Source organism: Garra rufa, chromosome 1 (genome assembly GCF_049309525.1).
Source record: "Garra rufa chromosome 1, GarRuf1.0, whole genome shotgun sequence".
Lineage (NCBI taxonomy): Eukaryota > Metazoa > Chordata > Actinopteri > Cypriniformes > Cyprinidae > Garra > Garra rufa.
Window position 1 is genome coordinate 100,290,370 of NC_133361.1, and position 17,500 is coordinate 100,307,869.

At 37.1% G+C, this 17,500-nt stretch overlaps 6 non-coding genes and 1 pseudogene across 6 annotated transcripts; all 7 read left to right on the forward strand.

Moving 5' to 3' along the window:
• The first annotated feature begins 598 nt into the window (after positions 1–598).
• Positions 599–717, forward strand: LOC141296617 (5S ribosomal RNA). Its single transcript, XR_012341286.1, has one exon. It is a non-coding gene; the product is annotated as a 5S ribosomal RNA (ribosomal RNA).
• An 84-nt stretch (positions 718–801) lies between these two features.
• On the forward strand, positions 802–920 carry LOC141293144 (5S ribosomal RNA). Its single transcript, XR_012340650.1, has one exon. It is a non-coding gene; the product is annotated as a 5S ribosomal RNA (ribosomal RNA).
• A 1,518-nt stretch (positions 921–2,438) lies between these two features.
• On the forward strand, positions 2,439–2,557 carry LOC141293149 (5S ribosomal RNA). Its single transcript, XR_012340651.1, has one exon. It is a non-coding gene; the product is annotated as a 5S ribosomal RNA (ribosomal RNA).
• An 84-nt stretch (positions 2,558–2,641) lies between these two features.
• On the forward strand, positions 2,642–2,760 carry LOC141293151 (5S ribosomal RNA). Its single transcript, XR_012340652.1, has one exon. It is a non-coding gene; the product is annotated as a 5S ribosomal RNA (ribosomal RNA).
• Positions 2,761–3,561: 801 nt separating this feature from the next.
• On the forward strand, positions 3,562–3,680 carry LOC141346503 (5S ribosomal RNA; annotated as a pseudogene).
• Positions 3,681–3,764: 84 nt separating this feature from the next.
• Positions 3,765–3,883, forward strand: LOC141293166 (5S ribosomal RNA). The gene has a single exon (XR_012340656.1). It is a non-coding gene; the product is annotated as a 5S ribosomal RNA (ribosomal RNA).
• An 84-nt stretch (positions 3,884–3,967) lies between these two features.
• On the forward strand, positions 3,968–4,086 carry LOC141293173 (5S ribosomal RNA). The gene has a single exon (XR_012340657.1). It is a non-coding gene; the product is annotated as a 5S ribosomal RNA (ribosomal RNA).
• The last annotated feature ends 13,414 nt before the right edge of the window (positions 4,087–17,500 follow it).

Genomic DNA, 17,500 nt, shown 5'->3' on the forward strand with positions numbered 1-17,500 from the left:
CAGGAAGCAGGAAGTACAACTGTATAAGAGAGCAGCATGACAAACAAAGGACAGTCACCAAACTGTTGGATTGAGGAGTTGCTAATTTTAGAGCTAACCTTTCCATTCACCACCTGCAAACTTTGGATTACACTTTCTGTGGATTGTATATACACTGGTGGACACTCACATTGGACTTATCAACACACTGGGGTTCTTGGACTGTTTTTAGGGTATGGACAAATGAACTGTATTCTTTTAACAGAGTTTACCTGTTTTTAGGGTATGGACAAATGAACTGTATTCTTTTAACAGAGTTTACCTAGTTTTATCGTGTTGTTCTAAAGTCTTTTATGTGAACCTTGTAAATACACCAAATCTATTTAAACCAATTTTCTTTTATGTCTCATTCTTTTAACCACTAGTCATCTCTCACAGTTAAATCTGACCCCATTTTAGTCTTGTAACTCGGCTGATAAGGCCGATTGTTACACTTTTATGGGAGACCGCCTGGGAATACCAGGTGCTGTAAGCTTTTGCCTTTTCTTCAGTATTTATATAATATGCTGGCTTTTACGGAGGCTGATCTTTAAATAGCCCACTTTTTGGAGCAGCCCTCGCTTATGGCCATACCGCGTTGAGAGCGCCCGATCTCGTCTGATCTCGGAAGCTAAGCAGCGTCGGGCCTGGTTAGTACTTGGATGGGAGACCGCCTGGGAATACCAGGTGCTGTAAGCTTTTGCCTTTTCTTCACTATTTATATAATATGCTGGCTTTTACGGAGGCTGATCTTTAAATAGCCCACTTTTTGGAGCAGCCCTCGCTTATGGCCATACCGCGCTGAGAGCGCCCGATCTCGTCTGATCTCGGAAGCTAAGCAGCGTCGGGCCTGGTTAGTACTTGGATGGGAGACCGCCTGGGAATACCAGGTGCTGTAAGCTTTTGCCTTTTCTTCACTATTTATATAATATGCTGGCTTTTAGAAAGACGTGTTTTACCGCTCTATTTATTACAATCATTTACATGTATTATAGAGTTTTAAGTGTTTTACATGTTTTTTAGGCCATTTTATTACTCTTAACATTTTAAGTGTATGTGTCTTTAATAAATGGATGGTTGGCCTGTCATGTGACTAGACACATGACAGGAAGCAGGAAGTACAACTGTATAAGAGAGCAGCATGACAAACAAAGGACAGTCACCAAACTGTTGGATTGAGGAGTTGCTAATTTTAGAACTCACCTTTCCATTCACCACCTGCAAACTTTGGATTACACTTTCTGTGGATTGTATATACACTGGTGGACACTCACATTGGACTTATCAACACACTGGGGTTCTTGGACTGTTTTTAGGGTATGGACAAATGAACTGTATTCTTTTAACAGAGTTTACCTGTTTTTAGGGTATGGACAAATGAACTGTATTCTTTTAATAGAGTTTACCTAGTTTTATCGTGTTGTTTTAAAGTCTTTTATGTGAACCTTGTAAATACACCAAATCTATTTAAACCAATTTTCTTTTATGTCTCATTCTTTTAACCACTAGTCATCTCTCACAGTTAAATCTGACCCCATTTTAGTCTTGTAACTCGGCTGATAAGGCCGATTGTTACACTTTTATGGGAGACCGCCTGGGAATACCAGGTGCTGTAAGCTTTTGCCTTTTCTTCACTATTTATATAATATGCTGGCTTTTAGAAAGACGTGTTTTACCGCTCTATTTATTACAATCATTTACATGTATTATAGAGTTTTAAGTGTTTTACATGTTTTTTAGGCCATTTTATTACTCTTAACATTTTAAGTGTATGTGTCTTTAATAAATGGATGGTTGGCCTGTCCTGTGGCTAGACACATGACAGGAAGCAGGAAGTACAACTGTATAAGAGAGCAGCATGACAAACAAAGGACAGTCACCAAACTGTTGGATTGAGGAGTTGCTAATTTTAGAGCTAACCTTTCCATTCACCACCTGCAAACTTTGGATTACACTTTCTGTGGATTGTATATACACTGGTGGACACTCACATTGGACTTATCAACACACTGGGGTTCTTGGACTGTTTTTAGGGTATGGACAAATGAACTGTATTCTTTTAACAGAGTTTACCTGTTTTTAGGGTATGGACAAATGAACTGTATTCTTTTAACAGAGTTTACCTAGTTTTATCGTGTTGTTCTAAAGTCTTTTATGTGAACCTTGTAAATACACCAAATCTATTTAAACCAATTTTCTTTTATGTCTCATTCTTTTAACCACTAGTCATCTCTCACAGTTAAATCTGACCCCATTTTAGTCTTGTAACTCGGCTGATAAGGCCGATTGTTACACTTTTATGGGAGACCGCCTGGGAATACCAGGTGCTGTAAGCTTTTGCCTTTTCTTCAGTATTTATATAATATGCTGGCTTTTACGGAGGCTGATCTTTAAATAGCCCACTTTTTGGAGCAGCCCTCGCTTATGGCCATACCGCGCTGAGAGCGCCCGATCTCGTCTGATCTCGGAAGCTAAGCAGCGTCGGGCCTGGTTAGTACTTGGATGGGAGACCGCCTGGGAATACCAGGTGCTGTAAGCTTTTGCCTTTTCTTCACTATTTATATAATATGCTGGCTTTTACGGAGGCTGATCTTTAAATAGCCCACTTTTTGGAGCAGCCCTCGCTTATGGCCATACCGCGCTGAGAGCGCCCGATCTCGTCTGATCTCGGAAGCTAAGCAGCGTCGGGCCTGGTTAGTACTTGGATGGGAGACCGCCTGGGAATACCAGGTGCTGTAAGCTTTTGTCTTTTCTTCACTATTTATATAATATGCTGGCTTTTAGAAAGACGTGTTTTACCGCTCTATTTATTACAATCATTTACATGTATTATAGAGTTTTAAGTGTTTTACATGTTTTTTAGGCCATTTTATTACTCTTAACATTTTAAGTGTATGTGTCTTTAATAAATGGATGGTTGGCCTGTCATGTGACTAGACACATGACAGGAAGCAGGAAGTACAACTGTATAAGAGAGCAGCATGACAAACAAAGGACAGTCACCAAACTGTTGGATTGAGGAGTTGCTAATTTTAGAGCTCACCTTTCCATTCACCACCTGCAAACTTTGGATTACACTTTCTGTGGATTGTATATACACTGGTGGACACTCACATTGGACTTATCAACACACTGGGGTTCTTGGACTGTTTTTAGGGTATGGACAAATGAACTGTATTCTTTTAACAGAGTTTACCTGTTTTTAGGGTATGGACAAATGAACTGTATTCTTTTAACAGAGTTTACCTAGTTTTATCGTGTTGTTTTAAAGTCTTTTATGTGAACCTTGTAAATACACCAAATCTATTTAAACCAATTTTCTTTTATGTCTCATTCTTTTAACCACTAGTCATCTCTCACAGTTAAATCTGACCCCATTTTAGTCTTGTAACTCGGCTGATAAGGTCGATTGTTACACTTTTATGGGAGACCGCCTGGGAATACCAGGTGCTGTAAGCTTTTGCCTTTTCTTCACTATTTATATAATATGCTGGCTTTTACGGAGGCTGATCTTTAAATAGCCCACTTTTTGGAGCAGCCCTCCCTTATGACCATACCGCGCTGAGAGCGCCCGATCTTGTCTGATCTCGGAAGCTAAGCAGCGTCGAGCCTGGTTAGTACTTGGATGGGAGACAGCCTGGGAATTCCAGGTGCTGTAAGCTTTTGCCTTTTCTTCACTATTTATATAATATGCTGGCTTTTACGGAGGCTGATCTTTAAATAGCCCACTTTTTGGAGCAGCCCTCGCTTATGGCCATACCGCGCTGAGAGCGCCCGATCTCGTCTGATCTCGGAAGCTAAGCAGCGTCGGGCCTGGTTAGTACTTGGATGGGAGACCGCCTGGGAATACCAGGTGCTGTAAGCTTTTGCCTTTTCTTCACTATTTATATAATATGCTGGCTTTTACGGAGGCTGATCTTTAAATAGCCCACTTTTTGGAGCAGCCCTCGCTTATGGCCATACCGCGCTGAGAGCGCCCGATCTCGTCTGATCTCGGAAGCTAAGCAGCGTCGGGCCTGGTTAGTACTTGGATGGGAGACCGCCTGGGAATACCAGGTGCTGTAAGCTTTTGCCTTTTCTTCACTATTTATATAATATGCTGGCTTTTACGGAGGCTGATCTTTAAATAGCCCACTTTTTGGAGCAGCCCTCGCTTATGGCCATACCGCCACCTGAGAGCGCTAGAGAGCAACAGGAAGTGGTTGGCAGCAGTTGGGAGAGGAAGGCTCTCCTCCATTTTGTGTTTGATTTTTTTTGTTTGTTTTGTGAGTGGTTTTACTTTAAGTTAGTTTTTTTGTGTTTTTTTCAGTTATAAAACCACCTAACAGCAGCATTTTTGCTGGCTGGAGGGTGGTTAAACCTTTTTTTTTTCTTAACTTATTTTTCTTTAAAAAAAACGGACGGATTAATAGATTACGAAACAGAACTGGCTGGAGAGAGACGGATGGCAAACGACACTGGACTGGCAGGAGGAACACGCACGGCAATGGACACTGGACTGGCTGGAGGAACATGCACGGCAAACGAGACTGGACTGGCAGGAGGAACACGCACGGCAAACGACATTGGACTGGATAAACGACCACGAGCTACAAATGGAAAAAAACAGGAAGTAAGAGAAAAGTTTGTTGAGCGACAATATTTAAAGGAAGCTACAGTGATTGTGAATGTGGAGAATGTGATTGGGGTGAGAGCGGAGGACATTATTAAAGCTGTAACGGAACAATGTGGACATGGCAAAATTTTAGCACTAAGACCAAGACAAGGGAAAGAATACGAACTGACAATGGAAAAAGAAGAAACGTGTGAAAAACTAATTGATGGACTAAGAATAAAAGGAGTGGACTGTGAAGTAAAAAATCTACAAAACAGGGATTATGTTGTTTCCTTCATGCACCTGCCTGTCTACCTGGATGACAAAGAAATTTTAGGAAAATTGGAGGGATGGGGAGTTGATCCCATTACCAAAATTAAAAGAAGACGCTACCCGGGCACCGACATTGAAGATGGAACAAGGTTCCTTAAGGTGAGGTTCCCCAAGCAAGTGGCATCGTTGCCATATAGCACACGGCTAGAAACAGCCGAAGGGCCGCAGTACTTCCGGGTGATGCACAGCCATCAGGTGAAGACCTGTAGGCTGTGCATGAGCCCGGATCACCTGCTAATAGAATGCCCAAATTTTGTGTGCTACAAATGTGAGGAGAGGGGACATTTTGCACGAGATTGCAATGCTGTCAGGTGCCCGGGGTGTCAGGAAGTTTTAAATAAATGTGAATGTTGGATGGAGGGAGAGGAAGGAGGAAGGGAAGAACAGGTGGGCAGACAGGTGCATGAAGGAAACAACGAGGAGGAAGGACTACAACAAAAAGAAACGGAAGGAGGACCGAGCTGCAGAGAGGAAGGAGAAAGAAGAGAAGACAACATTAATAATAACGAACAAACAGTGGAGCAGGACACTCAATGGACAGAGATGGAGATGTCGGACAGTTTTAATACTTTTCTGGGTGATGTGGAGAGAGATGGACAAGGAAGGTTGGATCAAGTTAAAGAAACGGATAATGAAGAGGGAATAAAGATGGACAAAATGGACAAAGACAGAGGAGGGAAAGGACAAATAAGAAGGAGAGCAATGAAGGTAAAACCAAATTTGGAAAGTGCAAGAAAAAAGATTATGACAGAGACTAACAGATTTGATGTGCTAAGGGTCCTGGAGGGAGAAAATGATGAATAATGATTTTTATGTATTTTTTTTATTTACTTTTAATGGTTTTAAGTTGTGTTGCTTTTAATGCAAGGGGTCTGATGGACATGAGGAAGTTTGAAAAAGTAAAAGAAAAATGTAAAAGGGAAGACATTGTTGCATTACAAGAAACAAACTGGAGAGAAAATGTGATGAATGATTATAAAAAGAGATGGGATGGAGGTATTTTATATAATAATGGAGATGGGCGGGCTGGGAGAGGTGTGGCTTTTTTAATGAAGGACGATGTTTTTAAAGTGAGTAAAAGTGTGTATAAGGACAAGATGGGGAAATGTTTGGTAGTTGAGACAAAATATGAAGGAAGAGATTTGATTTTAGTAAATGTACATGCACCAGTGGAAGATAAGGAAAAGAAAGAGTTTTTTAATGTTTTAAGAAACATTGTAAAGAAGTATAAAGAAAGATAGTGGTACGATCCAGGAAGTGAGTTAATTCAGTGCTGAAATCAGAAGGAAAGTTTGGTTGAAGGAATATTTTTGTTCATTTTTTTTTCTGGTTTTAAATTTGGGAGGCAAACTGAGGAGTTTATAAGGAGGTGTAAGACTTCTCCCCAAACAGCGTTTTGCTGTTTGGGGTGCTACTGGGAGTGGGGTTACCCGGTGCGTGTGCTACGGACAAGATGGAAACTAATAAGGAGAAAGACAATGTTTCGGCATGGAGAATGGAGGATGGAAATGTAGCAACAGGTCGGAGTTATGAGAAGAAATTAACTGTGCTGGTAGAAATAGTTGGAAATGAAAGAATTACGATGATGGAATTATTGCGGAAAGTAAAAGAAGAGTGCGGTGAGGTCATTGGCTGTAGATACAAGAATCCAAGGGAATATGAACTGACCATGCAGGAGGAGAAAGGGAAAAAGAAGTTATTAGATGGAATAAAAATTAGAAACGGGAGTATATTGGTGAAGGAGATCAATAACAGCGAGACTGTGGTCTCTTTCCTGAACCTGCCAACCTACATAACTGATGAGGAAATAATAAAGAAATTAACAGACTGGGGAGTGACAGCGGCTTCTACGGTGAAAAGGAGAATGTGGCCAGGGACTGGAATCGCTGACGGGACAAGGTTCCTAAAGGTCAAGTTTACTGAAAAGGTAAAATCACTCCCATATTCAACGAAGTTCGAGATAGTGGGAGGAACCGAGCACTTTCGGGTGATACACGACAGACAGGTGAAGGTATGTCGCCTGTGCATACAGCCAGGACATATTGTTAAAGACTGCCCAAACTTCAAATGTTATAAGTGTGGCGGGCAAGGACACTATGCACGGGAATGCAGCGAAGGGAGCTGCACTGTGTGTTGGAAAATAAATGAATTGTGTGTATGCAACGCAGCACAAGAGGACGACAACAAAGAAGAGACGGGGGACACAGTAGACCTGTATGGTGAAATGGAAGAGACCCAACAATCAAGTGGTGAAGAAGGAGGCGAGGAATGGAGTGAGCTGGATAACATAATGGAGGCAGGATGGTCTGGGAAAAGCACCAGGAGGCATACTAACGTAAGCGGAGGGATGGACAATGAAATGACAACCGACGGTGATGGGAGAAATAAAAGAGATGATAGCAAAAATCAACGAGATATGGGAGTGGGAAAAGCAGGAGTATCGACGAGAATACAAGAAGGAAAAGGAGACGAGGAAGAAGAAGAAGGGATGACTGTACAAGAGACTAACGTTACTTTGATAAACCTTATGGACGAAACTGGGAAAAATTAAGCTGTTTCTAAGCAACTTAAGAGGAAAATGGAAAAGGGTGGAGGAGGCAGCGCCAAAAAGTAAGACGCAATATCTGTTAATGAGATACATAAATGTTTATGCTATTATTTTTTTTTTATTTTTCTTATGGATGAAGTATTGAGCATTGCTTGTTTGAATTGTAATGGCCTGAGGGATATGGACAAATTTAAACGGGTGATAAGTGGGCTTAATGCTCAAGTAATATGTCTACAGGAGACAAATTGGACAGATGATTTAATGGAAGGGGTTAAAAAGGTCTGGGATGAGGAGATATATGTAAACCACGGCACCCAAAAAGCCCGTGGAGTAGCAATTTTGATTAGAGTTGGGAGGATGTATAATATAAAACAAATACAAAATGATGGTAAAGGGAGGATATTAGGAATAGATTTTACACTTCAAAAAGATAAATATAGATTAGTTAATATGTATGCTCCAAACGTGGAAAATGAAAGAAAAGAGGTTTTTATGATGCTTAAACCTTTATGTATTGAGAATTGTATAGTGGTGGGAGATTTTAATGTCAAATGTACAAGACTAGACATAGCTAATAATATGGTATACAGAGAGGATCCTTCTAGAAAATGTTTAAAAATGTTAATGCAGAGTAAGGATATGGCAGATGCCTGGAGAGAGGAAAACCCTTACAAGAGAGAATTTTCAAGAAGGCAAATGGTAATGGGGGACCTTAAACAAAGTAGAATAGATTTATGTTTGGTCAAAAGAGATATTTTACAACATATAAAGAAGGTGAGTTATAACTTCACAGGTATAAGTGATCATGCAGTAATGACAGTGAAATTAGGGGGAAACTTTGAAGAAAAAGGGGGTGGTACGTCGTGTCTAAATTCTGCGTTATTAAAGGAAGATGCGTATAGAAAAAGTATAGAGAAGTGTATTAAATACGAAATGGAAAACTCCTTATATGAAGAAAATATATGTGAATGGTGGGGTAGATTAAAAAAGAAAATTAAAAGGTTGAGTATTAGATACTCGAAACAGAGAAATCATATGGAAAAATGCAAAGTGGATACTATGCACAAATTATTGGAAGAAGAAGTTGGGAAAATTGAAAATAATCCTGAATATACTAAAGAACTATATTGTCAGATAAAAGCAGAAATAGAGGTGTTTGAAAAAGAAAAATGTAAAGGTGCAAAAATAAGGAGCAGGGCACAATATGTTTTAGATGGGGAAAGATGTACAAAATTTTTTTTGAATTTAGAGAAGAAAAAACAAGGTAAGAAATTCATTAGGGAATTGGAAGACGAAGATGGGGGGAAAGTTACAGACTATGTAGAAATATTAGAAAGGGTAGATAGGTTCTATAGAAATTTATATAAAAAAGAGAACATAAAACAAGAAGATATAGATAGAGTTTTAAGTAATGTAAATATAAGCCTTAGCGATGAAGATAGGGAGTTGTGTGAGGGAGACATAACTCTAGAAGAAGTAGAAGAAGCAATTAAACAGACAAAGCCAAATAAAAGCCCAGGGGCAGATGGATTAATACACGAATTTTATAAGATCTTTGTTAAAATTTTGTCACCGATATTGTTAAAATTGTTTAAGGAGATGGAGGAAAAAAAGGAAGTGCCAAAATCTATGAGTAAGGGGATGATAACGATTCTTTTTAAAAATAAGGGCAGTCCACTTAAATTAGAAAACTACAGACCTCTAAGCTTATTAAATACAGAGTATAAAATTTTAACAAAAATTTTAGCAAATAGACTCAAAATGGTCATAGGGACCATAATTGCGCCAAATCAAGCTTATAGTATCCCAGGAAGAGATATAACGGATACAATTTGCACAATAAGAGATGTGGTGGGAAGTATGAGGGAGGATCAAGAAGGTGGAATAATTTTATGTATTGATTTAAATAAGGCTTTTGATAGAGTGGAACATGCTTACCTGGAGCAAACAATGAGGAAATTTGGTTTCGGGAAAAGAATACTGGAATGGATCAATCTGCTATACAGTAAAGCGGAAAGTTGTGTTAAAGTAAATGGGGTTTTGACAGACCCTTTTCCACTTGAAAGGTCAGTGAGACAAGGATGTCCGATGTCTGCTTTATTATATGCAATATCGGTTGAACCACTAGCCATAAGGGTTAGAGCGGACAAAAAGATAAAGGGTATCCAAATACCAAATAGTGGTGAGAGCGTAATACACCAATACGCGGACGATACAACATTTTCCGATTAAAGATGTAGAAAGTATAAAAAATATAATGAAGCACATTGAAATGTATGGGAAAGCATCGGGGGCAAAAATAAACATTGAAAAATCAGAAATAATGAGTATAGGAAGTGTGGACTTGAGAGGGTGTGACATCCCTTTTAAAATTGCTAAAGATTATGTTAATATTTTAGGAGTTCAAATTGGAGAGAATACAAAGGGTGCAAGGGATGCCACATGGACGGGGATTTTAAATAAAATAAAGCAAGTACTCCAATTCTGGAAATTAAGAGAACTAATGTTAAGAGGGAAAGTTACGGTTGTGAACTCTTTGTTGCTCTCCAAATGCAACTATATTTTAGGCGCAGTTGATTTACCACAATGGGTAATTAACGAGATGACTGAGATAACAAATGATTTTATATGGGGAGGGAAAGGAGTTAAAATAGCAAGGAAAACATTAATTGCAAGTTATAAAGAAGGAGGATTAGGATTGATTGACCTAGAAGTTAAAAAGAAGGCCATAAGGGTAAAAACGATGAAGAAGTATTTATATGATAAAATGGATTGTGGATGGAAAGGTTATATGAAGGATGTACTGGACAAATGTAGTGGATGTGGGGAAGAAGGGCTTTTTATGGGATTGAAAAAGCCGATGTATGACAAAATATCACTGTTTTATCAGGAAGTGCTTAGCGTGTGGGCAGAGGTCATAGGAAATATACAGTATGAGTGTGAAAACATAAATCAAATTTTAAAACAACCAATATTTTTAAATCCAAAAATTAGAATGAAAGAGAGAGTGATTTATGACAAACTGTATATGAAAGCTGGAGTGAGACAAGTTAAAGATATAGCATATGAATATGTAAGAGGGTTCTTACCTAACAGAGCCATATATGATTGTGTTTCGGAGTGGGATGATGAAATCGAAATGTCAAAGGTGGACTCGATGTGTGAAAATATTAAGACAAGTCTGCCCAAAGCATGGAAAAGAATAGAGAGAATTGAAAATGAAACTGTTAAACCTGGGGAATGGGGATTGCCTGATTTGTTTTTTGATGGAGGTGATGGGAAAAGACTGCTAGAGGAAGTATCTACTAATATGATGTACAAATTTATTTTGAAGAAAGAGATCAAATTACCGGCATCAGAAAATGTGTGGCCTAAAGTGCTTCCTGGCTTAAAGGTTAAGGAAATTTGGGAAAATCTTTGTGTAAAATACAATGGAATAGAATGTGAAAACCTGGATTTTAAATTAAGACACAACAGAATCTACACGAAATTAGTCCTTCACCAGATAAATAAGAACATAAATAGGGATTGTGATGTGTGTAGATCTGTTCCAGAAACGTTGATGCATGTTTTTTTAGAGTGCAGAGAACTTGAGGGTTTTCATGAAAAGCTAAAAGAACTAATCAAAGAAAACTGGAGGAAGAATGTTAAACAAGATGAATGGAAGAAACTGTTTTTATTTGGAGATTGTGTAGACTATAAAAATAAGAAAGTAAATCTCTGCAATTATGTACTGAGCCATGCAAGATACGCAATATGGGCAAAGAGGAACTTAGCGTTCTATGAAGGGAAAAATGTAGATATCTGTACAATGTTCAAAAATGTACTGAGGAAAAATGTTTATCTTATGTGGAAATATTTGGATAAAGAGGTGTTTGAAAAAGCTTATTTAACGGACTGTAATCTCATAAATGTGGATGATGAAAAGAAAATGTATGTAAATTTTTGAGCAGTTATCCATGTACTTAATATAACATGTTAGGGATTGTAATGATATAGTTTGTGAAATGTAAAATTTTCAAACTTTTGATAATAAAAAAAAAAAAAATAAAAAAAAAAAAAAAAAGAGAGCGCCCGATCTCGTCTGATCTCGGAAGCTAAGCAGCGTTGGGCCTGGTTAGTACTTGGATGGGAGACCGCCTGGGAATACCACGTGCTGTAAGCTTTTGCCTTTTCTTCACTATTTATATAATATGCTGGCTTTTAGAAAGACGTGTTTTACCGCTCTATTTATTACAATCATTTACATGTATTATAGAGTTTTAAGTGTTTTACATGTTTTTTAGGCCATTTTATTACTCTTAACATTTTAAGTGTATGTGTCTTTAATAAATGGATGGTTGGCCTGTCATGTGACTAGACACATGACAGGAAGCAGGAAGTACAACTGTATAAGAGAGCAGCATGACAAACAAAGGACAGTCACCAAACTGTTGGATTGAGGAGTTGCTAATTTTAGAGCTCACCTTTCCATTCACCACCTGCAAACTTTGGATTACACTTTCTGTGGATTGTATATACACTGGTGGACACTCACATTGGACTTATCAACACACTGGGGTTCTTGGACTGTTTTTAGGGTATGGACAAATGAACTGTATTCTTTTAACAGAGTTTACCTGTTTTTAGGGTATGGACAAATGAACTGTATTCTTTTAACAGAGTTTACCTAGTTTTATCGTGTTGTTTTAAAGTCTTTTATGTGAACCTTGTAAATACACCAAATCTATTTAAACCAATTTTCTTTTATGTCTCATTCTTTTAACCACTAGTCATCTCTCACAGTTAAATCGGACCCCATTTTAGTCTTGTAACTCGGCTGATAAGGCCGATTGTTACACTTTTATGGGAGACCGCCTGGGAATACCAGGTGCTGTAAGCTTTTGCCTTTTCTTCACTATTTATATAATATGCTGGCTTTTACGGAGGCTGATCTTTAAATAGCCCACTTTTTGGAGCAGCCCTCGCTTATGGCCATACCGCCACCTGAGGGCGCTACTGAGCAGTTCAGGAAGTGACGTGGCAGCATTAGGAAGCAGTTGGTGAGAGAGGCTCACCTTATTTTTTGTTTTGTTTAGTGGGTTTTGTTAATTAAGATTTTTTATTTTTGAGTGAGTTTTTGTTAGTTTTCACACTTCCCAGCAGCAGTTTGCTGTCTGGGGAGTAGTTTTTTTTTTTCTCTTCACGCACTTTTTACAATGGATGGATTACCAGCTAACGGTACGGATATGACAGGAGAAAGACGAGAGTTACTGAACAAAGGAATGGATAAAGGACAACAAGTTGGACATCTACGTATGGATTATAATAAGAGGATTTACTCGAAAGAGGCTACAGTGATAGTGGATTTGACAGAACTGAGAGATGCGAGGGCTGAAGATATAATTAAAGCAGTGAACGGAAAAGTTGGAGGGGGGAAGATACTGGCAGTGAGACCCAGACATGGAAAGGAGTATGAAATCACACTGACGAATACGGATGTATGCGAGGACTTGGAGGATTTTTTGATGATAAAAGGAAAACTGTGTGAGATAAGGAAATTACAAACAAGAGAGTATGTTGTTTCTTTCATACATTTGCCCGCCTACATTGCTGATTCTGATATTTTGGAAAAATTACATAATTGGGGAGTGACACCTGCATCTGAAATCAAAAGAAGAATGTATCCGGGCACCGATATAGCAGACGGTACAAGGTACCTAAGGGTGAAATTCCCAAAAGAAGTCATATCCTTGCCATACAGCACAAAATTTGACACGGAGGAAGGATCGCAGTACTTCCGGATTATGCATGATCGGCAGGTTAAAACCTGTCGATTGTGCATGAATCCTGGACACGTGTTCAAAAACTGCCCAGAGTTCAAGTGCTATCAGTGCGATGAACAGGGGCATTTCGCAAGGGACTGTGATGCGGTGAAGTGCCCGGAGTGCAGAAAAGTGATGGCAAGATGTGAGTGTTGGATAGCAGATTTGGATGGAACGCAAAATACAGATTTGGAAGATGTGGGTGGGCAAATGGTGGAAGAGACGGAACTTGGAAATGCTGGAGAGACTGCAAAAGAAAATGAAGGGAATAAAAAGACCAATGAGAAGAATCAGGAGATGGAAGAGGATGGACAAGAAGCAGCAATGGACGAAGGAATATGGACACCACTGAATATATCACAAGGAGCACTGGAAGAAATGGAGGAACAACATGCAAAAGGTAACGAGGAAGAAAAGAAAGAGAGAACTGAGGAGAAGAAAGAAGGGGAGAAAATGGACTTCAGAATGGATAGAAGAGAGACTATAAGAAGACGGATCACTAAGGTAATACCAAATCTAGAAGTTGCTAAGAAGAAGAGACTTGAGAAAAAAAAAGAACAGAGTAAAGAAAAAACTTTATGGGAAAATAGATTTCAAGCATTAATGGAGGAGGAGGAGGGAGAATAGAAAAAAAATGTTTGGTTTTTGTGATTTATTTTTCAATGTATGTTTTTTTATGTTTTTAAAAATTGTGTCATGGAATGCTAGGGGTTTGCTGAATATGGAGAAATTTGAAAAGATGAAGGTTTTATGTAAAAATACCGATGTCATTGTGTTGCAGGAAACAAATTGGAAAAATGAAAGTGTTACAAAATGGGATGGAAATATATATTTTAATAATGGAAATGATAAAGTAGGTTGTGGGGTTGCAGTTCTAATTAAAAGAGGAGTATGTGAAAAAGAACAAGTAATATTGGATGATGGAGTGGGAAAAAGTATGGCGGTGAAAATAGAAAAAGGAAAAGAGTTTTTTATTATCTATAATATTCATGCACCAAATGAAGAAAAGGGAAAAGTAGATTTTTTTAAAAAAGTGAATATTAATTTAAAAACATGGCAGAATGTTATTTTAATGGGTGATTTCAATACTGTCTTTACAGAATTGGATTTGGCAAGTGAAATGGTTTTTAAGACAGACAAAGGGAGAGAGGAATTGGTGAAAATAATGAAGGAATGTAATCTAATAGATATATGGCGGGAAAGAAATAGGAAAAAGAGAAAATTTTCAAGAGTGCAAGTGGTAATGAATAAGATAAAACAAAGTAGAATTGATTACGTTTTATGTAAGGAGGAAATGGAGGGAAATATCCAAAATGTATTTTATAAGGAAGTAGGGTATAGTGATCATTTTCTTTTATGTATGACTTTAGATTGTGTAAGAGTGGAGAGAGGATCAGGGGTGTGGGTCTTAAATGCAACAATTTTAAAAGAAGAATCTTACAAAGAAAGAATTAAACAACTATTAGAAGTTAGTAAATTAAATAAGATTTACGCAGAAGAGAAAAGAATATGGTGGGATAACGTGAAATTGGATATAAAGAGTTTATCAATACAATTTTGTAAATTGTTAAAAAAAGCTAACATCAGAAAGGAAACTGAGATAAGAAAAGAGATAGATAAAGAAGAAAAAAGACAGGAGCAAAATCTAAATGAAGAAGACATAGGTAAAATCTTAATTTTACGAGAAAAATTAAGGGAAATTGAAGATGAAAAATGTAAGGGGGCGATCATTAGAAGTAAAGCAAAATATGTTGTGGAGGGGGAAAGATGCACAAAATTTTTTTTTGATTTAGAAAAAAATAGACAAAGAGCAGATTTAATGAAGGAGATGTTAGATAAAAATGGAGACATAAAGCAAGGAACAAAAGAGATTTTATTGGTAATTAAGAATTTTTATGAAGACATGTTTAAGAGACAAGGGGTTGATAAAATAGAAGAAGATTTCTTTTTAAATCAAATAAAAGTAAAGGTCTCTACGGAAGATAAGGTTTTATGTGATGATGAGATAACAGAAGAGGAAATTGACACAGCAATAAAGCAGTTAACGTTGGGAAAGAGCCCAGGTATAGATGGGTTAACAAACGAGTTTTATAAGAATTTTAGAGAAATATTAGTCCCAATTTTAAAAGAAGTATATGATGAGATTTTTAAAAAAGAGGAGTTAAGTGAAAGAATGAAGATAGGAATGATTAAAATGATTTATAAAAAAAGAGGAAATCCTAATGATCTTAAGAATTACAGGCCTTTAACAATGCTAAATACAGATTTCAAAATTTTAGCAAAGGTGTTAGCAAATAGATTAAGGACAGTTTTACCTAAAATCATAAGTACTACCCAGGCATATGGAATACAAAATAAAGATATTCTAGATATTGTTCAAAGTATAAGAGACACAATGTTTTATATGAAGGAAAAAAATAAGAAGGGATATTTAATAAGTTTGGATTTAGAAAAAGCCTTTGATAGAGTGGAGCATGGATATTTACTAAATGTTATCAAAGAATTTGGATTTGGGAAAAATTTTAGAAAGTGGATTATGATCTTTTATTCTAATATTTTTACGTGTATTAAATGCAATGGGTTTTTATCAGAATGTTTTCAACTAACAAGGTCTATAAGGCAAGGATGTCCTTTATCTGCTTTACTTTATTCACTAGTAGCAGAACCTTTGGGATTAGCAATAAAAGCAGATACAGAGATAAAGGGTATTAGAATAGAGGGAAGTAATATACAGGAGCCAATCTACCAATACGCAGATGACACAACATTGTTGGTTGAAGACATTCAAAGTGTTGTTAAGGCAATGGGGATTGTGGAGAAATATTGTAAAGGGTCTGGAGCTAAGGTCAATATTGAAAAGAGCTTGTGTATGAGAATTGGGAATGTGGAAACATTACCTCAGCACATGCATTTTAAAGAAGAAGGAGAACATATAAAACTTTTAGGAATTTGGATGGGTATGGATTTTAATAAAGCTGATGTTTTTAATTGGGAGGGAGCATTAAAAGGAATGGAACAAAGATTGAGATTTTGGAAATTAAGAAATTTAACATTAAAGGGAAAGGTATTAGTGATAAATGCTTTAATGCTTTCTAAGATTTGGTATGTGCTGAGTGTAACTCCATTGCCTTATGAGTTTTTTAAAAGAATAAAAGAAAGTGTTTTAAATTTTTTATGGGGAAAGGGAAGAGCAAAAATTGCATATGATACGCTTATTGGTGGAACTGATGTAGGAGGACTAGGGCTATTAGATCCAATGTTAAGAATGAAAACATTAAGAGTTAAATTGGTGAAAAGGTTTATGGATGTTAAGAGAAAGGCAATGTGGAAAAATGTAATGGAATATTTTTTAAAGAAATTTAGTAATTTTAGCATGGGATGGAACGCACTGTGGATGAAGACAAAAAAATATATGTTAATGGGTCTACCAAATTTTTATAAAGAAGTTTTAGAAACCTGGTCATCTTTCTTAGATAAAGTATTAATTTTACCAAAAGGAAGAATGCAACTGTTAGAACAACCTCTGTTTTTAAACTCGAATGTTACAAATGAAGGGAATGTAATTTACTATAAGAAATGGTGGGATGGAGGAGTAAGACAAGTCAAAGACATTTTATATGAAGTAATAAATGGTTATCTTCCAGTACAAGCAATTATGGATGCAATTTTTGAAATAGAAAGGAATGTGACAAAAGGAACACTGATAAAACAGTTCGATGAATTAAAGAAAGCAATACCAACAGGATGGGTGGAAAGGATTGAAAAAAATGAAAAGGATGAGAATGAAGGCATGCCTGAGCTATATTTAAAAAAGACAAATGGTGAAAATAAGTGTTTTTTTGAATGTAAAGTAAAAGATTTTTATTTGGTTTTTAGGGAAAGGGCTTTTGCTAAACCTGTGGCAAACAGCTATTGGAAAGAAAGATATGATGTAGATGAAATAGATATTTGGAAAAATGTGGGAATGAAATATATGGATCCAATTTTAGAAGATTTTAATTTCTTATTAAGACATAATGGTATTTTAACAGAAATGAGGTTGTGTAAAATTGGGATAGAAAAAGATGCAAGGTGTAAGGTATGCATGAAAAGTGATGAAGGTCTATTACATCTATTTTTTTATTGTGAAGAATTGGATGATTTTATGGGAAGAATAAAAAAAATTGTAAAATCCATGCTGAAAGAAAAATATAATGAGAATAT